At 37.7% G+C, this 27,340-nt stretch overlaps 1 long non-coding RNA gene across 1 annotated transcript in view; it reads left to right on the forward strand.

The window, feature by feature from the left end:
• LOC144381500 (uncharacterized) overlaps nt 1–23,723 on the forward strand; it is a 211,008-nt gene extending 187,285 nt beyond the window's left edge. Inside the window, exons 2-4 of the long non-coding RNA XR_013446753.1 lie at nt 17,437–17,530; nt 21,610–21,684; nt 23,459–23,723. This is a non-coding gene — a long non-coding RNA (uncharacterized LOC144381500). The remainder of the gene's footprint in view (nt 1–17,436; nt 17,531–21,609; nt 21,685–23,458) is intronic.
• The last annotated feature ends 3,617 nt before the right edge of the window (nt 23,724–27,340 follow it).

The following is a 27,340-nucleotide window of genomic DNA, read 5'->3' on the forward strand; positions in this document are numbered from 1 at the left end:
GAATATCACTAATTTGTGAATCCAAAGAATTAATGGATCTAGGCATTGAGTATCAACAACTGCCAACATCTTTCTCTCTCTCTCTCCCTCTCTTCTCTCTCTCTCTCTCTCTCTCTCACACACACACACACACACACACACACACACACACACGGAAACCATGCAATATATGCCTATCTAAGACTATATGCCTATATAATCTCAAAGGGGTTGAACATGAGTCATGTTAAACCTCTGGATTTACCTGTCCATTTGGAGAAAATAGAGGAACATATATATTTTTCAAATGAGTATGAAATCAGTAAATTCTAGACTGTGTGAAGTGCTGTAGGTCAAATGGCTCAGATTCAACTATAAATTGTAAAGGCAAAGGGAAGGAGGGGAAACTTGTAGACTAAAGGGACTGAAAATCATACCAATTTTTTTTTTTTTTAAGTTGGGCAAAGCCACGATGTTTAGGGATCTACACTTTGGTGATAAAACTATAAAGAAACAAAAATGATTACCATAAAAGCTAAGAGAGTAGATACTTTGTAGGGAGAAACAGGGATGTAATTGGGACTGGGAACGTATAGGGGCTTCTTGGTGGTTGGTAAAATTCTTGACCTGGGTGGTTGTTACAAGAGTATTCATCATCATTATTTAAATATGCACAACCCATGTTGTACCATCACAAAGTAAAGTGAATTTCTTCTTTTAGCAGCCTCTTCTGTCTTCCCTCACAATTAGCTACTACTCGTAACACACTAGTGTATATCTTCCCAGATATTTTTCTAACCTTTTACATGTATACTAGAGAGATAGATGGATAGACAGACATATCTAGGCATACAGATATACATGTAGTAGTAACTATAAATATGAACTTATTGAAATTTTTATGTATTTGCTTTATAGAAATGCAATCAGGGTATACATATAACCCACCGACTAGTTTTTCTCACTGAAAAATATGTCTGTGATATGTTTTCCATTAACTCCTTTAACTGCATCCTCTTGAGTGGCTATGTGATGTTTTTTAGAGTGGCCTAAAATTATTTAATGGGTTTATTATTGTGTATTTACAAACATTTATAAAAATATGAAAGATACGAAGAATAGTGGTACAATGAAGACTTGTGTTCCCATCACCAAGTTTAAAAAACAGTCAATAACTTTAAAATTATCTATATGTTAAATATTATCTCATTCCTTTTCATGGGTTATTTTACAGATGAACTTGGGTGTTGTCAAAGTTTCTTGTTCTGTGCTCATATCTTCAAGATTTTATTATATTTCTTTAAATATATTATACATAATTATTTGAAAGTCTGCGTCTGATAATTCCGATATCCAGTTTTGAGATTTTGAGGTTATGGTGTCTAGTCTAATTTCCATTTGTCATGGCATCTTATCCTCTTGTACAGTTTGTGATTTGTTTTTCATGAGTTCATAATTTTTGGATCTTTATTTATGGAAATCCAGTTTGAAGCTTGGATTAGAGGTGGGTCTTTTTTCCTAGTGAAAATTTGCATATGCTTTTGATAGATGCCTGGTTGCACTACTAATCTGGAACCATTTTCAAATGAATTCTCAATTTGAGGTTTTTAAGGCTATCCCACAAAGGTGAAATTTCTCATCACTGGCTCTTCAATGTCTCCTTAAGAGTGCATGGAACAAAGTAAAAAGTCAATACAAATAGCCCAAAGAGCTATATTTATTACTGTGGTAGGCACTTTAAAATGTGAGGTACAGGGGTATGACTGTTTTTTGTTCTATTTATAATGCTGGCAGCTTTCTTGTGTTTTATATGTTATCTCATTTTATCCTCAAACTACTCCAGAAAGTCAATATTAGCAACATTCTATAGTTAAGGAAACTGAGGTTCATAAAATTTGCTTTTTTTCTGCATTATTCTCAATTTGTGCCTGTTTTGCTGCCCCCACATCCCATGACCATAGGGCCCGAGGGAGTTAATTGTTCTCATATTTCTCATTACCACTCGCAGCCCATTTCTCCTCTCTGTTTCTTTTTTTAAAGACAGTCCTTTTGGAGTGCCTGATTTCAGGCTAGATCTGCTAGTTATCCTGTCATCTAAAGTTTTCAAGGTCCTTCTTTTGGTTGTTAAATACCTACTTCATTCCCTTTCTAACTTTATGTCTATTGTTATTCCATGTAACTATACCTTCCATTTTATCGATGTGTCTGATACTTAGCCTCTCAAAATCTTATATGTAAGTAACCTACTCTGACCACTTACATGCTCTCTTTCAAATTCGCTTTAGCTTCTTCTCTCCAACAATTCTTTTGCTTCTATTGAAACATCCAATCCTTTGACCCAACCTATTCTTCACTGTCATCTGCCTTATCTTATTCTCAATTTTCTCTGTACTCATGTGGGCCTCCATGATTAATCACTTTAATCACTCCCTTGTAGAGGCCCTTGACTTCTTTGCCTTCCTTGAGTGCTTTCAAAACTTGCCTGGCAAAGTGTCAAACCTGATTAAGCTTGTCATTCTGCTTACTCTGTGAATACACCTGAGTATCTGCACATGCCTGAAGAAACAACAGAACCATGCTGACTGTTTCGCACGTTAAATTTATGGTCCCTAATCTTCAGTGGGCGCTCAGGAGTGCTAAGCAGTCTTATATTTCCATAGTAAAGTTACTTGCCTACTCATCAGAAAGACTTTCATATTTCCCTTCTTTCAAGTATCTTAAACCCTCTTGCTTTCTTCACTGGCAGTCAGTAAAAGCTATTCTTGCTTCACTGATAACCTGGAAGTCACTAGGAGAGAATATTCTTGTCTTTTTATTTTATTTTAAAGATTTTATTTATTTGAGAGAGGGAGAGCAAAGAGAGCACAAGCAGGGGGAGCGGCAGAGGGAGAGCGAGAAGCAGGCTCCCCGCTGAGCAGGGTGCCCAATGCAGGGCTGTATCCCAGGACCCTGAGATCATGACCTGAGCCAAAGGCAGACACTTAACCTACTGAGCCACCCAGTTGCCTCTACTCTTGTGTTTTTACAATCAGATCTTTCAATGTCCATTTACAGGCACCCATTGCTCATGGAACCAGTTATGATGCTCTTGTCGGCAAACAGCAAAATACACTACTAAAACCGGTTTGAAAATAGGGTTTTAAATACCACATTAATGAAAACCAGAGATATGTGGTTTCAAGGATAATTAATTCCACAGTTCAAAAATATTAGAGCTCTGGGTTGCTTCTCTATGATCCTCTTGATTGTAAGATAGCTGTCATACACCCAAATATAGATAGCAGGAGTTTCCCTTTCTATGTTTCTTCTTCTTAATCAAGGAGGAAAAAAGTTACCCACAGTTTTCAGTAAACTCTCTCTGGTATCTCTTTGAGTATATTGGATCATATACCTACCCCTAAACCAATTGTTATCGAAAAGGAAATATGATTGGTTAGTCCATTGAAGTGGTTCCATTGATCCTAGGCCCACCTTAGCATAATTTGAATTACGTTAGAAGGGATGAAGGAGGAAATAGCAGTTTTGGAGACAACCGGCATTATGTATTGCTCCTTTGTATTTTTCTTTCACAACTGTTACAGTGGATGGCCTGTCTCTATACCTATTAAAGATCAACCCCTCCATTTATGCACGGGATCCCATTTCCTCTTGCTTGCTCAGGGATGTTGTGTGTCAAATAACTTCTATTTCCTTTGCATCAACATCTTCTCTCTTTCTAATCAATTATTCCCATTAACACACAAATGTGCTATAATATTTCTTAGCTGAAAAATTCCTCTTTCTGACCTGAAGACCCCTCTCCAATTACATCAGTGAAATAAGAATCATTTAAAGTGTTGTGTATAACTGTCTTCAGTTTTTCTTTATTCTCTCTAGTTCGACTCAATTATTGGTAATCTTTTTATTTTATTTTATTTATTTATTTGGCAGACAGAGAGAGAGCAAGAGAGGGGACACAAGCAGGGGAAGTGGGAGAGGGAGAAGCAGGCTTTCCGCTGAGCAGGGAGCCCGATGGGGGGCTCGATCCCAGGACCCCGGGATCATGACCCGAGCCGAAGGCAGACGCTTAACGACTGAGCCACCCAGGCGCCCCCAATTATTGGTAATCTATGTTGCATTTTAAGACATTTTACCTAATTGAAGTTATAATTATTGTAGTTTACCCTCACCACAAGTGCTCTGAATGTGTTTCCTTATGTTCCCTCTTTTTTTTTTTTTGCTTATATCGCTGTCATTTTACAGTTGCATCCATTTCAATTAATGCCAGGTAGAACAAGGAGGGCTGGGGGGTGAGAATTGAAGAATAAGAAGGAGCTAATGAGGTTGTGGGAAAGATCAGCAGAATGATTGGAAAAGCATGGAAATAGATGGAGTCAAGGGAAGACATTCTTATATGAGGGCCTGTCATGGCCAATGCCTTTAGAGAGTGGTGATCCTTTATTACATCAAGGCAGAATACAATTTACATCTTTGTGAACCTCAATTTGTCTAGTAAAATGTTTTGCTTATAAATAGGTACAAAATAGTTATTTGTGAATTTTAATTTTTCACTCTGCAGAGAATTTTCAGAAAGACTAACCAAGCATCACATGTGATTTATATAACCACTTAGTGAATTAGGTTAAAGAAGAATTGATTATCTTCTCCCTTCTACTGCATGTTGATTTGGAGCCATTTAACCTCTCTGAACCCTAACTTCATTATCAGTAAAATGGGTATAAAGGCATTGTTAATAAGGCTTTAGTGAGGATTGAATTAACTCAGTACCCAGCACCCAGCAAGCATATTTGTGTGACCTGTTAATATTATTAACATTATTATTTTAAAGATAGGGAAGCTGAGGTTCATAAATGTTAGAATTACCTAACCGGAGAGTGATGAGTTCTTGACCAAAATCCTAGTCCTTTCATTTCGGTTCAATGATCTTTCTACTTTACCATCTTGTTGGATTCAGTGGATGATTTAGACATAAATTTGATTTCAGACAAACTTTTATTTCCTTTGGGAGACTGATATTTGTCTTCTTTCCTGACAATGAGAATTAAAAAAACTGATTAGCTTTACCTCTGTTCACTGGCTGCTGAGAAGCTGCATCACATTTAAAGTGTAATCATAGCAATTATCTGCCTTTATTGCCTTTATCTTCATTGCTTTTATCCTTGTCTTATTTGTATTCTGCTTTTTCCTGGTAATTACTTTTTACATATATTTTCTTATTAGCTGTTCTTCTGAATTTCTTAGAAGAATTACTCACCATTGTTCAACAAATAAATCTCTGCAACTACCATTATTGGAAGTTGCAACATAGAGTTGCCCATGTGAGAAGTAGGTAAATTGCAAGCCAAAGCCCACAGTTTGGAGCTTCCACCCTTGTGGCTCTTTATTTAGGGCTCATAATTGAAACCACTATTTGTTTTCTCTGCCTGTGATGTCTTAATATATGCAGGACGGTTCTTCCAATTGTCAGTTACACAAACCTCTTTTTGTTTCTCAGTCTCAGCTGCTCTGGGGAACAACAGTCTTTCTTATGAAGTGCTCACACCAGGGTTCTTCAGAATTAACACATTTGCCACAGAGCCTTTACATATTTTCCATCTCTATCTCTTTTTAAGTTGAGATATAATATACATACAGTGAAGTATGTAAAGTACATTACTCTTAATTATGCAGTTTAACAATTATTTGCACATTTTTACGTTATTTTAACCACCACCCAGATCAAGGTATAGAGCATTTCTAGTATTCTATAAGATTCCATTGTGCCCCATCTTATCTATACTAACACCTCCAAGAGGTAACCACTCTTCTGGCTTCTAGCATCTTCAGCTAGTTTCGCCTGTTCTTGAACTTTCTCTAAGTGAAATTATACAGTATGAACTCTTTTGTGTGTCTGACTGGTTTTGTTTTGTTTTTTGTTTTTTTTTACTCGATATATCTTTGAGATTTATCCATATTTTCTCTTGTGCCTGTCTTTGGTTGGTGGTGTTTGTTTGCTATACTTGTAAAGGAATGTATTTTGCTAATACAATAGATTATTCTTTTTTATTGCTATGTCATATCCCCATTGTATGAATATACCTCAGTGCATATATCCACTCTCCTTTTGATGGGCATTTGAGTTGTATCTAGTGTGGAACTACCATGAGTAAAGCCACTTTGAACATTCTATATTGAGTGTAAATCCATCTAGGTATTTATGTGATGCAAAAGAGGCAAAATTATAGAAACATAAGATATTTTAGTTTCCTTCACTGCTGAGTTTTTCTTGCAAATCTCCTCAATTTTTTGTAAAAATATGATAAAGATGGAAGTCTTGCAAAGAAGGAAAAATGAAACTAAAAGTCCCAAAATACCAGTTAAAAGGATAGGATAGGAGTTTCTCACTTGCTATTAAAAATGTTCCTCTATACCATTTCTTTATAATCACAAAGCAAAAATTTTAGTTTTCTTTACACACCATTCTTACCCTATTTACTTTGCACCCACAACAGGAAAGACTTGTTTCTCTGTGGCTATCCCCTACAGATTATTTTCCTCCCCAGTCCTAATTTATATTCCTTTCCCTTTAATACTGTGGTCTTATTTCTTTGCTTATCTGAGGTAGAGGCAAAGGAAACCCAGTGCTTTTTCTACTCTGATATTATCTGGAACACACTGGCAATTTCTCTCTCTATTTATATACTGCCTTCCCTGTGTACACAAAGTATTCCCTTTCTTATCTTATATAAATGGTAATATCTTATAAGAATGTTGACTTTAAAAGATCCTCCAGGTTTTCTTCATCCTTATACAATTTCTGAACCATTTTACATACAGACATACAATTTTTGTGTTATCTTATTCACCAATATTGTTGATAGATGGAAATATATTAAAAATTTCAGAATGATTTTCTCTCTTTATCTCATCTTCTTTCTTTTTATCTGTATGCTTCATTTCTTATCAGCTTTTTACAGAGATCTGATTTCTTATTGGGTTCATCATTGCATTATCATTTCTTACTTAGATGAGAGCCTGTATATGAGTTTTGAACTCTTATCTATTTTTTTTCAGGGATTCAGAATCTAAGTATATCCTTCTGTATTACAAATGAGTGGAATAATATTACTGAAGTAGAGGTAGGAAGGTGGTGGACAAGTGTAGCACACAGCTTTCTTCAGGCCACACACACACCACACCACACCGCACCAAAGGGAAAAAAGGAGGGGGCAGAGGGAGAAAGAGAAAAGGTGGGGAGGAAGAGAGGAATATTTTGTCCTCTTATAAGGCCACTAATCTCATCGTTAAGGCCCCACCCTCATAGCCTAACCTAACCTTAATTACCTCTCAAAAGACATCTCCAAATACCATCACATTAAGGGTTAGGGCTTCAACATATGAATTTTGGGGGACACAAACTGTCAGTCTGTAATATCCTCATTACAGTTTATAGGGGAAAACACACTTTACCTCATTTTCCCCCTAAAAGCAGAGGACCTGGAAGGAAGTTCCTATAATATTTATATATCAGAAAGAACCTCAAAGGTCATCTAGTTCAACCTTACCTATCCTGTGTGTAGGATATCTTGAATATCACCAGTGACTGGAAATCTCATCTGATACAAAACATTTGCTGATCTTAAACACCTAGTGTTTCAGGTATCCATAGATGGAGTACAAATAATCCCTCAATTTGAGAGCTTTTAACAACAATAATTTGTCATTTCTCATAATTCTGTAGGTTAGGGATTTGGGCAAGAATCAGAAGGGCTGTTCCTCTAATCTACATATTGTCAATGGGATCAGTCAATTGCATTCATCTGGCCGCTGAGCTGGGCCTAAAGATTCAAGAAGGTTTGCTACCTGGCACTTTGGTGCTTACCCCCCATCAACTCTCTCTTTCTTGTGGTGTCTCATCCTTCAGGCTCTACGTGGCCTTCTCTCCAGCAGGCTAATCTGTAATTCCATATAGCACGACAGCTGCCTTTCAAGAGGGAAGACAGAAGCTGCCAGGCATCTTAGAGTCTAGGCTCAGAATGGACACATCAGTGCTGCTTCTACATTTTATCTATTAAAAGAAATCACAAGTCTAGATTCAAGGGATGGGGTAGGAGGAAATAAATAGATTCCATATCTCAACTAGAGAAGCCACAAAGTCTCATTGCCAAAGTTGTAGGACTGGAGATACTGCAGCCATGTTCGAAATCTCTTTACATGTCCAAAATGTAATAAAATCAGCTAGGACCACTTCTTCTCCTTTACTCTCTGCCAATCAATATTCCTGGTTGTTTTCATTCCCATGTTCTCTCCACCCAGTTTCAAAGACCTTCTGGCTCAGGCTTTATGAACTCTAATCTTGATCCCTAATTCTGGCCCAACTGAATTAAAAAAAAAAAAATCAGTAGACTTTTTTTTTTAAGCAGTTTTACGTTCTTTTTTTTTTTTTTTTAAGATTTTATTTATTTATTTGACAGAGAGAGTGCGTGAGAGAACACAAGCAGGGGGAGTGGGAGAGGGAGAAGCAGGCTCCCTGCTGAGCAGGGAGCCCTACGCGTGGGGCTCGATCCCAGGACCCTGGGATCATGACCTGAGCCGAAGGTAGACGCTTAATGACTGAGCCACCCAGGTGCCCCAAGCAGTGTTAGGTTCTTAACAAAATTGAGTGGAAGGTACAGTGATTTCCCATATACTTCCTGCTCTCATCCATGCATACCTTTCCCTATTACCAACATCCTCCACTAGAGTGCTACCTTTGTTATAATTGATGAATCTGCCTTGAAACATCATTATTTGGACCCAAAGTCCATAGTTAACATGAGGGCTCACTCCTGATGTGCTACATTCTCTGTTAGGACAAATAAATACAATGTATATCTTCCATTATTGTATCAAATGGCCCAAATGAATTTCTTAAATACATTTTTTCATTCTTTTCATTGTCTGAGGTAGGAAATTCCATGTCATAAAGGGGGTAGGGAGGAGGGTGCCTCATATCATGTTAAGACACTTCTACTTAGCAGAAAAAATCTCCACAGAGAGAACTAAAATCCAACTCCCTGTAAATATTAATTGTTCTTATTTCTATAAATGCGCTCTCTTTAAGTACTAAAGACAGCTACCATGCTCCCACATACCTAATGTTTGCGATACACACCCCCTCTTCTGTCATGGTTTCCAAATCTTTCACTAGCCTGACAGTTCTCTTACATATAGGCTACATTTGGCTGATAGATCTCTTAATGGGAATATAGCTCATTTGGAGAGTCTGAGCAGTACAAACTAGATAGTGTCATTTATGTCCTAGTTCTGGGCACTATAAATCTACTGATACAGTTGTCTTATACTCGGCTTGTGAACAAACAAAATTAGGTTTTGTATACACTTTCTGTTCAGTCATCTTTCCCTCATCCTAGAGTTAGTACACCCTTCTGGCTGTGTATAAACCTGGTGTGTATAAACTTAGGGAAAGTGTCTGGGGACATTTGGGGAAACCATTGACAATGTACATTCATCTCATTCTATTCAGGTAGAGCCCAACAACCAAATTAAGGGATATATACATCTTCAAATAAAGCTTCCAAATGAGAAAATCATAATTTTTAATACCTCTAAGATTTACTCCTTCACTCATTATTCTCCAAAAATTCTGAATACTTTAGATAATAGCTATAAGCAGGGTATGCAGATCTGGTCAAGTAAGGTCAAAAACTCTGCATGTCTTGGGGTGCCTGGGTGGCTCAGTCATTAAACGTCTGCCTGGGTGGCTTAGGTCATGATCCCAGGGTCCTGGAATTGAGCCCCGCCCCGCATCAGGCTCTGCTCAGTGGGAAGCCTGCTTCTCCCTCTCCCACTCCCCCTGCTTGTGTTCCCTCTCTCTCTGTCTCTCTCTCTCTGTCAAAAAAATAAATAAAATCTTTAAAAAAAAAAAAACTCTGCATGTTTTTTTTTTTTTTTTTTTAAAGATTTTATTTATTTATTTGAGAGAGAGAGAGCACATGAGAGGGGGGAGGGTCAGAGGGAGAAGCAGACTCCCTGCCGAGCAGGGAGCCCGATGTGGGACTCGATCCCGGGACTCCAGGATCATGACCTGAGCCGAAGGCAGTCGCTTAACCAACTGAGCCACCCAGGCGCACAAAACTCTGCATGTTTTAAATTAAGAATGTTTTCATTCTTAGTATTTTTTTCTAAACATAATGGAGCATTTAGAAAAATGTCTTCAACTAGTTACTTGTCATAAAATCCTGAGGCAAGATTTTGTTATAGGTCTCAATTCCTATTATTGTATTCCATTAAAATGTGCTGAAGGTTTATTCTTTTGTATTTAGAAAATAATTCACACCTGAGATTCTTTATTCTAATACCCACCCAAGTTTTTAATCCTGCACACTAGAATACATTTATTTATTCAGTTAAAATGTCAATTTCTTCTTTCTATAAAATGACTATCCATGACAACTCATCTATTTTCTTCACTCACTCATTCAGCAAGTGTGCTAGATGGAAGGCATATACCAGTGAGCCAGGCAGGCAAGTTCCATGCTTCTGTATAATTTACATTCTTATGGAGGAAAATAAATAAGTGAATGAATAAGTATGTGCTATAATTTCAAATATATTTTCTATAAAGAAATGAATAGAATTAGAATGAAAAAGAATCCAAAGCAAGGAGTGAAGGGAGGAAAGTCTACTTCATAGGCAGTTGGGGAAGGGCTCTCTGAATCTGATGCGGAGGTGTTTAGACGGAGACATGACTCCTGGGAAGGAGCCAATCTGAGATGTAGGCCTGAAGATGGGTCAAATTTTGCAAGTTCTAGAAGCAGTAATAAAGTCATGGTAAGCAAAAGGGGGGTGATAGAAGCTGAGGTAGAATTCATGAGGAAGGGCAGCTCATGAAGTGATTGGCATGCCATGCCACACTGTTTGGTTTTTAGTTTTAAATACAATGAGAACTGTAGCAGACCCTGCTGGAGTCACACATAGAAGTATTTCTCTGATCCATTTATCAGGCTAGAAGCATGCAAGTTTTGAGTAGGATCTACAGCTAGAGACAATTTTGTGGCGAGTTCAGATTGTGGTGCAAGCAGTCTCGTTGCTTGGTCCATGAGATCTGGAAAATACCAGAGTTCTAGAAGTATCTGTGGTAAATAACGGCAATTTGTTGAGTCTCAGGCAAGCCCCAGTAGAAGATTCTCCAAGAAGACTCTTTGGGTTCTGGAGCAAGGTCATACATTTTACAGAAGATAAATCTTCACTGTTCAAAGAACATTTCCTGCTGTGGTATTAGGCCCTGGTAGAGAGAGTGCCTTGATAACAGAACATCAAATGTCTATGCAACTGGAGTTTCCATGGTAAACTAGTTGTCATCCAACAAGTTATAAGATCTGGCAGGAACAGCAACAATCCACTATACAAGAGACATGCTACATTTGGGATCAGTTCTAAGCAGATGGCTCAGAGCTCTGTGGCATATGTTGTACCAATGACTCTCCCTCAATGTAATTACATTTGGGTTTCATGGGATGTTTATTAAGACTATCTGATGGAGGAGGAAAAACCTGGCGAGGTTCCAAGGTGTATTGACCCACACAAAAATTGTACCTGAATGTTCATAGAACCATTATTCGTTATAGCCAAAAAGCGGAAACGATCCAAAGATCAGCAACTGATCAATAGAAAAAAAATGTGGTATATCCATAAATGGAATATTATTAAATCTTAAAAAGAAACCAAGTACTGATACAAGCTACAACATAGATAAACCTTAAAAACTTTATGCTAAGTGAAAGAAGCCAGTCACAAAAACCACATATTTTATGATTCCATTTATATGAAATGTTCAGGGTTGGCAAATCTATAGAGACAGAAAGCAGATTAATGATTGCCTAGGGCTGGAGGACCTGGAAGTTTTGGGGATGATGGATAAGGGCTTTCTTTTTGGGGTAATGAAAATGTTCGAAAATGGATTGTGATGATAAATGCACAGCTTTGAGAATATACTAAAAGCCATTGCATTGTACACTTTAAATGGGTGAATTGTATGGTGTATGCTTTATATCTAAAAAAAAAAAAGCTGTTTTGAAAAAAAGATAGATTGGGTTATAATGATGCTGAAAGCTTAAAATAGATTACCTCTATACTGTAGCTCCAGGTAGTGATGGTCCTGAAAGACAGTGGTAAGGGGGACACCCTCTCAGTTGGCAGAACATTGAGCAGGATACCTAGTTTTCAATTTAGAAGGAAAAGAGAAGTGGTTAAAATTAAGTATATACACAGATTCCTAACCGGTTGAAAATAGTTTGGTTGAATGGTCAGCTACCCAGAAGGGGAAAGCCTTAAAGATCCAGTCATATGAGGTCTGGGAAAGAAGTATATGGATGGGTCTATAGGAGTGAGCACAAAATTTGTAGATCTCTTTGTCTCACATTAATGACTACCAGGAAAATCCAACATACTGAGTAGCTGGTGGTAGGGTATTCATCCCCTGAGGTCAGCCAGCTTCTATCCTGAATCACTCCATTGCTTGCATAATGGGTCTAAAATGGAGAGGCCCTGGGAACAAAGATGGAGCATATGCATGTGTCCAAGCCTGATCTGGCTGCTGTTGCTGCTGAACATATAACCAGCCTCAGAGAAAACCTCTGAGACCTCATTCTTCCAGATTAACAAGAAATTGGCACAAACTGTTTATATCAGACCACATCTACCCATGGTGGGCCAATTCATCATTATTTGGCTGGATACATATTATAAGTATGGGTTTACCTTTCATGCCCACAGTGACTCCACTAGCGCTATTACTCAAGAGTTCACAAAGTGTTTGATTTATCAAGATGAGAATCCAGCATAATACATTCTTGGACTAAGGAATCCACCTTTTTTTTTTTTTTTTTTTTTTGAAGGAGGTGTGACAATAGGCATATGGCCATAGTACCCACTGCCCCCGCCTTATACCATATCATGTAGAAGCTGGTAGATTAATAGTGCATTGGAATAAAATTCTAAGATGGAGCTCCAAGATTCCAAGCCTTGGTATATATATGCCTTCTCCCAGTTATGCAATCAAACACTAATCTAGATTTTGCTGTAAAGGGATTTTGTATATGTAATTAATATCCCAAATCAGTTGATCTTAAGATAGGGTGATTATCTGAGTGGAGCTAATCACATGAGCCTTATAGGCAGTTTTCTCTAGCTGGTGACAGAAGGGGAAGTCAGGGATGCAAAGTACCACAATGATTTGATGTACTGCTCCTGCCAGTTGGCAAGGAATGTGAACTTTGTTGACAAGCTGGATGTGGCACCCAGATAATATTCAGCAAGGAAACAGGGATTGTAGTCCTAAAACCACAAGGAACTAAATTCTGCCAATAACCTGAATGTGCTTGGCAGTGGATTTTTCCCCCAGAGCCTCCAGATAAGAACTCAGCCCAGCCAACACTTTGATTTCCGTCCTGCGATACCCTGAACCCAGCCAAGCTCTGCTGATCTTGTAACCTACAGAACCATGAGCTAATAAATGGGAATTGTTTGCAGCCACTAAGTTTGTGGTAACTTGTTACACAGTTATAGAAAACTAATATAGAGGGCTTATGAAAGGTATATCTAGAATGCCAACCTTATGGAGTTTGGGCATTCTCTTTCAAGTTGCAGTATATATTTTGAAACAAAGGCTATTACATGGTGTTGTATCCCAACAAGTAGAATAATTGGGTCTGGGAAAAGAGGTAGAAGTAGGAGTGAACTATCTCCTTTGTCACTTTGTACTTTTTTCAATTCCACAACTTTAGGTTGTTTTGGGCCAGAGTTCTTGGTTCCAGGTGTGGGATGATGGGGACTTCCACCAGAAGACACAGATCAGGTTCCACTAAACCTAAATTCTGGTGGCCACCTGGTAATTTATAGATGCCTCATACCAGTAGACTTGCTGGTAAAGGAATTACTTTACCAGCAAGAAGAATTGAGTCTGATTTTCATGAAGAGATAGGGCTGCTGTTATATAATGGAGGCAGATATGGTTATGCCTGAAACTCAGGGGATTCACTGGGTCTTATTTCTTCTATGCCCAGTAATGGCCATGATTGGGCAGTTGCAACAGCTCTAGCCTAACAGTAACCAGAGGTTCAGGCCCCTAAGAAGAGATAGTAATGATGACCCAGTAAGCTATTCACCCAGTGTTTCTTAATGAGTGTGGGGGGTAGTCCCCCCAACTCCTGCTCCAGGGATATTTGGCACTATCTGGAGACATTTTTGTGATCACAACTTTGGAAAAGATATGCTACTGGCATTAGTCAGTTGAGGCCTGGGCTTAATATCCTATAATGCACAAGACATCCCCCATAGCAAAGAACTATCTGTCCCAAAATATTAATAGTGCTTGAGGCAGAAGGTATCTGACTTAGACCAACAAAAATGCTGACCAAGGTTAAAGGGAATATAGAAGCAGTGATAGAGGAAGAAAATGATAATATATCAGTTTTAGCCTTCGGATCAATTATAGGAATGGACTGCTACTGTTACATGTTCATATGTATGTAAAGAATATAACAAGCCATTTTCTTGAGACTGAGTAAGAGATGAATGGATCAGAGTGATACAAAAGTTGTACTCTCCCTTAGCTCTCAGTGTCCCATATTTAATCTCTTGGCTATAACATATCTAGGCACTCAGGGCTGACTTCCAATCACCAGTGTCTATGGCTCTTTGCCTGAGTGCTCGTTCACTCACTCTCTGTCCATTGTAGCCTGCTACACCTGAAAGAAGAGCAAACCAGAAATGCTGGAGAATTAATGCCTACAGTCCCCATCTACTACCCCTTAAAGGAACAGCCTCAAAAAATGAGTAAGAAGAACTGGATTCTTTGGCCATCCAGTGGGATAACTTGAAGGACATGTTCTACTTTGGCTTTTGGAATTGCCTGTGGGATTTATCCCCACTTGCTTATAGTGGTAGTTTGCTTGGTAATGCACTGTTTATGACTTCCTCCCTTTTTCTGTCTTATATCCCCAATCTCCTACTGGTGTTTTTGGAGATTACCTGTCACATAAACTCTTTGTATTTCAATCCTTATCTGCTTCTGGTGAAGGAAGGTCTGCTTCTGGGGAAATCCAAATTAAGAACCCATTTTTTTTAAAGATTTATTTATTTGAGAGAGAGAGAGACAGGAGAGAAAGTGAGACAGAGTACATGTGAGTGGAAGGACGGGCACAGGGAGAGGGAGAGAGAGAATCTCAAACAGACTTCCTGCTGAGCATGGATCATGATGTGGGGCTTGATCTCATGACCCTGAGATCATGACCTGAGCCAAAATCAAGAGTCAGACGCTCAACCGACTGAGCCACCCAGGCACTTAAATCGCCATTATAGCTATTTTTGTGACAAATGGGCAGCTGGGAGGGTGAGCAATAGTATAAGCAGGGAAACTAGACAGGATAGGTATTTCAGTGTCCAAGAGATATGCTGGGGGTTTGCACCCGGTAGCATTGGATTAGGTTAGAAATGGATGGATTAAAGATAGAGCTGGAGATAGAAAAAAGTGCAAAATTTTGGCATGAATAATTAGATGTATTCTTGAAAAAAATGAGGATAGGGAAGCTGCTGATGCAGGGGTGCTGAACAGATAGGACAGGGCAGGAGGAATAAAAATGTCTTTTTTGCACATGTTCACTTGGTGAACTCTCCTGGACTTCTAAGGTTAGATGCTGAGTAGCCAATTAAAATATTTTAAATCACCATCATTCTACCACCTCAGTTCATTTATATCTATAAATATACTTGGGGAAAATGGACATCAGTTGCACCATTTACTATGCAGTTTGTTATCTCTCAGTCCAGTCCCACTCTTCTATACTCGGCCTTGGGATGCTGGAGCCAAGGTTCTGCAAGCCACATTGCCTCTTAGCCAGCAGCTCTGTGTCAGGATCTGCCGGTAGGGAGGGCTGGAGGGAGGCTGCAAGACTCTTAAGAAGAAGGTCAAGAACCTTGCTCCTTCTTGTCTGCTTCATGCAGGCTCCAGGTAGACTTCTGTTCCTGTCAGCATCTCCCTAGCAACACCTGTCCCCTGGAGCACTAGTAATTCCTTCTTGTAGCTGTGACGGTGTCCACTTGGCAGAACCCCCTACCCTCACAGAATCAGCTTCTGTCTATCCCCTCAGAGAGCCTAGCACCAACCGCCAATGCCCCTTCGTCAGAAGTTCGAGTTTCATCTTTGTGAAACCCTCTCCTCAAACCTCACAGTATTAATAAATCCAGCATCTTCCCTTTGTTTCTTCAGCCGTGGGGGTGGTAACTGCTTATGCAGTTGCTATCTCTGTGATCTGTAGAGTTCTCTTTTTACCTTTTCAGTCACCTCGTTAAGAACTTTCTACCTCCCTATTCTAATTGGATTTTTTTTTTTTAATGACTGGACTCTGACTGTAAACTGGAACATGGTATTTCTCCCCTGTATGAGTCAGAGTTCTCCAGAGAAGCAGAATCAATAGGATGTGTATTTATATATTATTATATATGAGTATGAGGTAGGCAAGTCCCAAGATCTGCAGGGTAAGTCAGCAAGATGAAAACCCTGGAGACCTGATGGTTTAGTTCCAAAGTCCAGAGGCCTGAAAACCAGGAGAGCCAATGGTGTAGCTCCTGTCTGTAGGCTGAGAGGCTGGAGACCAGAAAGAGCCATTGTTTTAATTCAAGTCTAACAGTCAGGAAGAATTCTCTCTTGGGAGATTATTATCAGCCTTTTTGTTCTATTCAGCCCTTCAACTGATTGGATGAGTCCCATCTACATTAAGGAGGCGATCTGCTTCACTCAGTCTATTTTAAAGTTAATCTCATCCAAAACCAATCTCACGAAAACACACAGAACAGTGTTTGGCCAACTATCTGGGCACCCCATGGCTCCGTCAAGTTGACTACACAAAAATAACCATCATATCTCCCATTTATTCACTTCTTTTAAGTTTTTTTAAAGAAGAATTTTATAGTTCTATTTCTATGTTGTATTATACATTTCTAGTTAATTATGCAATATTTTATACTTTGCTGTTTGTATGCAGGGGCTAACTTTCCAATACGCTATCTACCTGATTATTGCTGAAATAAAGGGAAAGTTTTTATTTCCATTTTCATTTTAAGTAATTATTTTTTCCTGAGGTTAAGGAAAGAAGAGAATTATATATTTGGGGGGATAATCATTGGAGGTGTTTCTAACAGAATATATATTAAAAGCCTATGCTAGCATAAATTGAACCTACCTATTCTATCAATGCTAGAACAACCTAACTATCTAGGCTAATGTCTGTATCATAATATGTATTCACTGGGAATAATTGAGAAAGGCATAGTGGAGACCATTGAGACAAGAAATATCATAGCAGACATTACTAAAAAAGGCAATAATTTCTAAAAGAAATACTATTTATAGTGAATTAAAAATGTTATTGGTGATGTGATCTGTGAAGGTATAAAAGAAAATTTCATTTTTTTCAGTGTGAGAGTCTTGATACATCAATTTTGCCACGATCAAAACAAGTTTAAAAACAAATGCTGTTGTTAATGGGATTTAAGTTGTTCAGAGAATGAGGTATGTAGCTGTTATTTTGATTCAAATGCTTTATGCGGGGACTATGATTAGCAGAAAATAAAAGTTGGGGGTTTCAGTTAAAGAAAGGCAGAGTTGATTGTTTGCTAACAGATTTCAGTGTGAATCAGTGTTATTGATGATATTGTGTCGTAGTTCTTCATTTCCACCAAGGTCAAAATAAGGGAGTTAAATTGAACTCAAGCAGAATTTATATTAGGCAGAGGAGAACTTGCATTATAAGGGCAACTTTGTAATGTATTTTGGGAACCTACCTGTCTATGTCTTTCTTTAGAACAGGAATAGGCAAAATTTTTCTGTGAAGTGTCAGATAATAAAAATCTTAGACTCTGTGGGCCAGAAGTCTCTGTCACAGTTACTCAACTCTGACCATGTAGTACGAAAGCAGCCTTGGACAGTAGTAAACAAATGGATGTAGCTATGTTCCAACAAAACTTTGTTTACAAAAGCGGACGGCAGGCCAGATTTGGGCCATGGGTTATAGTTTACCAACCCTGCTTTAGAAGATTAGAAGCAGAGACTGTAAAATCAATTTTCCAGGAAGAAACATTTTGGGGGAGTTTTGTTTAGCAGCTCTCAAAATATGAGTGCTCAGGGTCTCCGTGCCACCAACCTTTCTATCCCACGTGATTCCCTTCTGAGGATCCTGTTGGATAGCTACACCCTTTAGGCTTCAGAGTTATCACTCTGAAAAGTGTTATGATTTCTAAGCCATGTTACTGATATAAGTTGTTAAATCTTCTTCTGATGGATTTTTTTATTTTTTTAAACATGTTCAAGTGTTTTCATTGTAATAAATTAAATAGATTAACAAACTGGCCTGCCTATCCTTATCCTCTTGCGAGGGTACTTGCATCACCTGTAGCTTCTGTTAATTAGGTGGCTATATTTTCTGTTTTAAAGCTGCCGTGACTTTTAGGATCAGCGGATTATGCTTTATTCTAGGGAAGCCCAATAGCAGGCTGGCCACTGTGCTAGAATGTACTTGGTGTGCTAAAATGAGATAGACCAGGAAAGGCAAACTGGAAAGCTCCCAGAGGTCAGGCAGATAATGTAAAAGACTGAAAGGGTCCAGTGACAAATACTGTCATTCATTTTCTGCTGCTTAGAGACACTCCTCTAAAATAAGCCAGTGCATAAAGACTTAGATAAAAGTCAAAATTATCTCAGCTTAGTGTGGGACACAGTTGGGAGTGGTCGCAACCTGGACAGCATTAGCACTGTCTGGAGGACTAGAGCTAATCTGTTCAAGTAATTGTTACTGTGGAAAAAAAAATGCCTGGAATTGTGAGAGCCTCTATTTTCTTTGTTTTGTTTTGGTTTTCTTTTGCAAGAGATGACAGACATTAATATATATTTTTTCTTTCAGTAAAAGTTTCCCAATTTTTAAATGTTCAGAGTTAATTCAATTATTTAAAGATCTGTGAGGGGGAAAACAATGTATGTGCTTGAAACCAAACCGATCTGAATGCTTAAAATGAACTTTGAGTCATAATTTACAACTTCTGTAGTAGAGAGCAGTTTTCTTTTTGAAGAGCTTAAATTTGGAAGATATAGAGGCATGTAATAGGCTTATAGAAGAGACATAATAGGGGGGCGCCTGGGTGGCTCAGATGGTTAAGCGTCTGCCTTTGGCTCAGGTCATGATCCCAGGGTCCTGGGATCGAGTCCCGCATCGGGTTCCCTGCTCCTTGGGAGCCTGCTTCTCCCTCTGCTTCTCTCTCTCTCTGTCTCTCATGAATAAATAAATATATAAAATCTTTAAAAAAAAAAGTTAAAAAAAAAAAAGAGACATAATAGGTGGAAAGAAACTGACAGAAGATAAGACAGAGTTGGAGCTATGGCAAAATGAAGTCATCTACACCTAGAACATAGTCTGTGCCTAGTAAACATTTGCTTTTCAGATTGAATAAATTGAATAAACAAATCTTCAAGTTAAATATTTGAACTACCATAAAGTATAAGTAAGCAGAGTAAGTGAATTGACAGTAAATCAGTTGAGAGAAGAGCAGAAAAGACATACAAAGAAAAGTAGAAACTCAAAAGAAGATCCTTTAGACCATGAGAGAGAAGGGGAAAGAATCTGGTCCCAGGAGTTGCCTCTTTTCATTCCAGTTCTAGACCTTTGTCACCTGTAAGCCTACAATAAAGTCTCCTTATCCTTAGCTAACCTGAGTAGATTTCTTTTCTTGGTAATTAAAAGAATCCGAACCAAGCATATAACTTTGTTGAATAATCTGATTTTTGCAGAATCAGTGAATACAGGGACATGATGATCAGTCTAACCTGTGGGGTCCCAAGGAAACTCATATGCAAAATATATGTAATTCCAAAATATAAGAATTGTTCATCATTCAGGGCAGCTGGGTGGCTCAGTCGGTTGAGCGTCTGCCTTCAGCTCAGGACATAATCTTGGAGTCCAAGGATCGAGCCCCTAGTCGAGTTAGGCTCCCTGCTTAGTGGGGAGTCTGCTTCTCCCTCTCCCTCTGCTCCTCCCCTTGCTTGTGCTCTCGCTCCCTCACTCTCTCAAATAACTAAAATCTTAAAAAAAAAAAAAAAAAAAGAATTGTTCATCATTCAATGATGCACATTGTTGTCAGTTAGTTTGGGACTATGAATTAGGTCATTACCTATCATTCAAAGGCTCTGATACAATCTTTGGTGCAAGTGATACTTTGAGCAATTGGAAAATAATTCAAAGAAAGAATGAAGTTCTAAAAAAGTTACACTTTAGTGAAAGGGGTTTGGATTGTATGCTATACAAAATACTTCAAATATCATAGTTTCTGGTAAACTGGGATCTTGAGTTTTTTCCCATTTATTTTATTTTATTTAATTAATTAATTTATTTTTTAAAAGATTTTTATTTATTTATCTGAGAGAGAGAATGGGAGACAGAGAGCATGAGAGGGGGAGGATCAGAGGGAGAAGCAGACTCCCTGCTGAGCAGGGAGCCCGATGTGGGACTCGATCCCAGGACTCCAGGATCATGACCTGAGCCAAAGGCAGTTGCTTAACCAACTGAGCCACCCAGGCGCCCCACAACTGAGCCACCCAGGCGCCCCGAGTTTTTTCCCATTTAAAATGATATTATAATTTTTTACACTTGATCTTAGCCAAAAGGCCGAGAAGCGATTGTGATATTATAATTTTTTACATTGAAATTTCATAAATTGGAATCTTGCTTTTCAAAATTCATAAATGCTTTGTTAAAGCCCAATGAGTCTATGCTTTGTAATATAAAAAAGTTAAGTTTATCCACCTATCACATATATTTACATCATGATTTTATTGCTCTCATTGATGTCATATTAAAATATTTTAAATATAAATCTCATGAAAACGATATTAGATTTATGAAAACCAACCTATTAACTCTTAGTTTCTGATGGGTAATGAGGCCACTTGTTCTTTTTTTTAAAGATTTTTATTTTTTATTTTATTTTGACAGAGAGAGACCCAGTGAGAGAGGGAGCACAAGCAGGGGGAGTGGAAGAGGGAGAAGCAGGCTTCCCGCTGAGCAGGGAGCCTGATGCGGGGCTCGATCCCAGGACCCTGGGACCATGACCTGAGCCGAAGGCAGACGCTTAACGACTGAGCCACCCAGGCGCCCCACTTGTTCTTTTTTTTTTAAAGATACTTTATTCATTTATTTGAGAGAGAGAGAGCATGAACAGTGGAGAGGAGCAGAGGGAGAAGCAGAAGCAGATTCCCCACTGAGCAGGGAGCCGGACACTGGGCTCAATCCCAGAACCCTGGGATCATGACCTGAGCTGAAGGCAGAAGCTTAGCCCACTGAGCCACACAGGTGCCCAAGGCCACTTGTTCTGCACAGCTTGAGGTAGTTTGGCCACTCTAAGATTGATTATTAGATTAATCTGTGCTAAGTAACACATGTCCATTTTAGCCATGCCTCTTTTTAGAGTAGTGAACTTAGCAAGAGCATTGAATTTGCCTTACTGTGCTGAATAAAATAAAACAATATGGATTGATTTTTTCCACTGATCCAGGGTTAAGATAAAATAATTTTAAAGATTTTAATCCTAGACTTTCTTTTCCAGTTGGCAAATTATCTAAAGACATCTGAAAACAGCATGCTACGTTAACGATGGCTTCAACACCTGGAAGCCATAAAGGTGAAATAACACATGGAGAATTTTTGATGTGACAAGAGAAGGAAAAATATTATAATTAATTGTCTAAACCATTTTGCAATATTTCTGAACTTGAAATCCATCTATTACTCATAATTTGCAGCTTCATTAGGTACTGAATTTTCCTGACCTGTTTTGGAGTATACATATTTATTATTTTTTTATCATTGATAAAATCAGACCCTAGAAAATCTGAGCCTATGCTAGACTGGCTCTCTTTTCTAAACCACTAAGGAGTCATTGTTCATGAACTAAAAGACAACTTCAAAACAGGGAATAAACAAAATACAGTTTAAATGTACTGGTAAATATACTGCCACAGTCATGACAAACTAACACTATAACCAGCTAAATTGCCACCAGATGATGACAAAGTAATGGGGAGAACCTGACTTAAAACATTTCTTTTAAAAAGTGGTGGGAATTGGGCGCCTGGGTGGCTCAGTTGGTTAAGCGGCTGCCTTCGGCTCAGGTCATGATCCTGGAGTCCCTGGATCGAGTCCCGCATCGGGCTCCCTGCTCGGCAGGGAGTCTGCTTCTCCCTCTGACTCTCCCGACCCTCCTGACCCTCCCCCCTCTCATGCTCGCTCGCTCTCTCTCTCTCTCAAATAAATAAAACCTTAAAAAAAAAAAAAAAAAAAGTGGTGGGAATTAAGAACAGGGAAAGGTGCTCCTGGTAGGTGATTATACTTATTTTCTCTACTGCCAATTAATGTTATTGGCACATAGTAGCTATCACTTGTTTATTTATTTTTTAAAGATTTATTTATTTATTTGAGAGTGTATGTGTGTGTGTGAGCAGGAGGGGCCAGAGGGAGAGGGAGAGAGAATATCAAGCAGACTCCCCACTCAGCACAGAACCCTATGCAGGGCTTGATCTCAGGAGCCTGAGATCAGGACCTGAGCCAAGACCAAGAGTTGGAAGCTTAACCACCTGAGCCACCCAGGTGCCCCTCTATTACTTGCTTATTAACTTGCATTTTCCTATGTACATTTGCCCCAATGCATTGAGGAACTTTGATTACAAATAGAAAAATAAACACACAAATAAAACTAACAAATAATTTAACATAAACCCACTGGCAACAGTATTTCACTGAACTCTTCTGGATATATTATTTCTCTGAATTTTGGAAGTGTTTGGTACTGTGTTATTATCCTAAAGTTTTTTTAAATGTAAATTTACTTTTATGCTTAAAACTACATTTTAAGAAACAAAAATAGGAACAAACATTATGCAAGATGATTGGCCTTAAGAATATATTTGCGAATTGGGTCATTCTATATAATCTGTGTGATAAATCAACAGCTTTCCAGGCAGCAATAATCTGATCACCATATTGCGAAGGAGAAAATGTTAACTAATGAAACACAAAGTTCTAAGTTCCCAGTTAAAGATATGGTTTCTGTGTGCATCAAGGTCCAAACAGGAAAAAAATAAAAATAGAAAAAGGATGGTGCATGCATGGGGTAATTTGAGGAATGCTTGCTTAATAAAGGGCAGAGCTTTGTAACAAGAGCTGTAACAGCTATGTGATGAAGACTGACTGGCAGAAAATATAACCTTATACAAGAAATAGAGTCAGCCCAGAATTACCCTGGGGGAGGCAGGGCGGGGGGGCTATATGCCCTGACCTCACTCTCCTGCTTCCCTCTAATCTCTTGATAGTATTGCCCATTGGATGAAGTCAACCAGAAGCCTTTTTAAAAATAATAATAGTAATAATAAACATATATATACATATATATATTTTAGAGAGAGAGTGTGAGGAGAGTGGCAAAGGGAGAGGATGACAGAGAATCCCAAGCAGGCTCCAGGCCCAGTGCAGAGCTCATCTCACCACCCTGAGATCATGACCTGAGCCAAAATCAAGTCTGCTGCTCAACCGACTGAGCCACCCAGGTGTCCCTTAACCACAGCACAGGATGCAGAAGGATGGAGAATGCAACTGAAAAGGTAAATAAAAGGTATTCAGTGTAGATTCTAATCTTTGGTTTTCTCAAGACTTTTTTTGTATGTAACCTTGGAAAGTTGCTTAACCTTTCTACATCTGATAATTCGTATCTTTTAAATAAGATCCCTTACAATTCTAAACTGGCCATGATTCTCTGAAAACAACTTCAGAATTGGAAAACAACTTAAATTGTCCCTAAATTTGCAGCGTTCTACACTAGTTAATGGAACATATGGAACATATTTTAAAGTCTCATAACAATTTAAAGGTTTACTTTCAATTACTTCTAATTTTTATATGGTTTTATGACCTTATTACTTACTCTTGGCAATTAACCTAACTTTTAAATACAAAGGCTCTACAGTAAGAACTTTAGCTATTTAATATTTTCCTTCCTATGAAATAATTCTTTTGAACCTCTCTGCTATAATTCATTTTGTTTTATACATGAAAATTTCACCTTTAAAAATATATAAGTATTTAATTTAAAATAATGTGTTCTTTTATAATATTAAAACCTAAAATTCCAGCATAATTCTTATTTATTTCTTGATACTTTTATTTAGCATGGGAAATTGTTTTCAAAAACTATGAATGAGTGAGTAATATTGATTGAGTCAAGAAGATTTTGAATTAGATATTTATACATATTTCATTTAAACTTACTCCTCATATAAATATTAGGGACTGATTTTACAGAAGAGGAAACTTAGGAGTAGAGATATTAAGTCGTAGGTCATGTAGGTAATAAATGGTCAAGTTGGGATTTGAGCACATATCTATCTCATCCCAGAGATGAGACATTTCCTGAAATATACAACATAGTATTTATATTCTCCCTCACTTCCTATAATAATTTTTACTACACAGTATTTGCCTGTGTTTTGAGAAAATCACATGAGCATCTGTGTTATGGTTAGATTTCAAGTTTGAAACAGAACATCTGTAAGTACAGAATTATAATGAGGTTCTTGTTTAGTAAGTGGTCTGTGTCTATAACAATGCATTTTTGAGATCTGGAAAGTTGAAGTTAACACTCAAAACAAAGTACACAAAAGATGATGTTTACATTTATGATTTTCATTGTTGACATATTTCAGGTTTAAAATTTAAGCTTGTTGATTCAAGGAAAGACAAATGAGGCAAGAATTGAAATCTTAGGGGATGTGCTTTCCTATACAAAAGAAAATACAGTGGGTTTGGAAAAAGAGAGTGGATGTTTAGAGAGATTCTATTTCCAATAATGGTAAAATAGTTTGCTGTGGCACAGCTTTGTCATTGAGAACAACCAGTAAAGTTGGGGGAGGGAGAGCCCCAAATCTGACCCACAACATCAGAGAACTAGCAAGGTGGCCAGGGTGAGAAGGAAAGGAAGTAAGTTGAAATAAGCCTGATATCCTTTATCCCTTTTCCTTTTAAAATTATATGCCAGTTGATGTCATGCACAGCTGAGGGGCCAAGAAATTTAAAAAAAGAGGCACTTAATGGATAAAAAACTGAGCAGATTTTTGACAGTCTCAGAGGCTGGTGAGACAAATATTGGAAGTCAAGTAGTATCAAAGAGCAGATGTCCTGGAAAATACTCAAGATGTACATTTTGGAACCTGGAACTATCACAATCTGAGAGGAAGGGTAAACTGAAAATATACCAGCTCTCACAAAGGACTGAAAAACAACCTCAAACCAGCTCAGTCCTAAACTGAGTGGCCATCTTTTCTTACTTAGACTGCTTGCCATGAAGCAAAGATGTGTATTTTGTTTGTTTTGTTTTTCTGAAGAGATATTAAATCAGCCAGAGTCTCAGTTAATCTTTCCTTTATTTTTTAAATGATGAAAAATAAAAATAATGAAAAATATAATGAAAAATAAAAATATCAAGAGTTCCAAAAAAAGGGCAAATAATGAAAAATAAAAATATCAAGAATTCCAAAAGAAGGGCAAATGACAAAAAAAATATATATATGAAAAAAACAGTCCACCAGGTAATCCAAATATTGGAGTAACATATTTCACAATGAATAGGGGGATCTATCAGGATAGATTATTTATTGCAACTATAAATTTTAATGCATCCAATACTGCCCTCCCCTCAAATTATATAGAAAAAATGGACAGATTTGAGCACAAATACTCAAGCATCATAAAAGATTCTGAACACAAGTTTTTCAGTAACTCATACAAGCAGACAAAAAAATCAATAATATAGAAGATTTAAATATCATGGTTAACAAGTATATGTGCCCTTAAACACACATACACAACATGCATAATATTGTACTCAAAACTGAAAAAGAGTGCATATGGAATATATACCAAAATCTCAACAAATTCCAGAAGAATAAAATCATACAGAATATTTTCTTTGATCATAGTGGAAGTAAGCTAAAGATCCATAGCAAAGAAATAACATGAGAATTCTTAGGTATTTGGAAATATAAGCAAGATACTTCTAAATAATCCAAGGGTAAAGATGTAATTATAATGAAATTAGAAAATATTTTCAGCTAAGTGGTAATGAAAATAAGATATATGTCAAATTAGTTTTATCCGGTTAAAGTAGTACTTATAATAGAATGTATAGTATGTCTTAAATTTGTTTCTCCCAGAAGCACTCCCTAAATCAAGGATTTATCGGGAAATGCTCCAGAGAAACTGATGAGGGAGTGGAGAAATCAGGTTGCTAAAATGTAAAAACCCAAGAACAGTGTGATTTCACCTAAAGACACATCCTGTCTGATCCTGTGGAGAGCTCCAGAGCTAAAAGTGTGAGTCTTTTCTAGAAGCAAGAGAGCTAGCTTTTCAACCTCTGCATCAGTTTGTAACTGACTGTTGTCTGTTCCAGGAAGATGTAAATTCCTAGGCACTTCAAACTCTCCAAATAATCAAGGCTGCTCAAGAAATCCAAAGGCAATTCTCTGAGAAAGGTCTCAATTGCAAGTCAGAAACTGGGTGATTCGCAGGCATGGTATAGGTAGCTGAGGAAATCTACATGCCATACACGGGAAATGTAAGCTCCCAAGCACATGGAAATCTCCGTATGGGTGAGGTAGTTTCAGTACCTGATGGTAATTCTCTGGAGAAGGTTGTAGCTACACACTAATAGCAACAACAACAACAACAAAACGTAGAAATAGGGAGAAGAATGCACAGCACTGGGGGATACAAGAGGGTTTGAGCAAGGCTTCATGATGTCCATTAGATTGTTTTAGGCTGAAAATTAATCTCTAAGATTCCATCTCAAGAAGTCAGAAAAGTAAAAGTATATTAAATACAAACAATGTAGAAATACAAAAATAATGAGAGTAGAAATTAATGACTAGAAGGCAAATAGAAAACAAAGAAAACCAACAAAGCCAAATGTTTCTTCTTAGAAAATACTAATGAAATTAATCTGGTAAAATTATCTATCAAAAAATTGAAAGAAATACAGATTACCAATATCAGGAGTTTTAGAAAAGGTGACTATCACCACAGATCTTCTGGGTAATAAAAACATTATATTTCTCATATTACGTGAGAAAATAATGAAAAAAATAACTATGCCATAAATATGAAAACTTAGAGAAATAAATTCTTAGGTCACAAATAAACTAACCCCAAGTGGAAACAATATGAAATAGAAAATATGAAGTTTTCATAGCTACTGAAATAATTGAATCTGTATTTGAAAACCTTTCCAAAGA

This window comes from Halichoerus grypus, chromosome 4 (genome assembly GCF_964656455.1).
Source record: "Halichoerus grypus chromosome 4, mHalGry1.hap1.1, whole genome shotgun sequence".
NCBI classification, from domain to species: Eukaryota; Metazoa; Chordata; class Mammalia; order Carnivora; family Phocidae; genus Halichoerus; species Halichoerus grypus.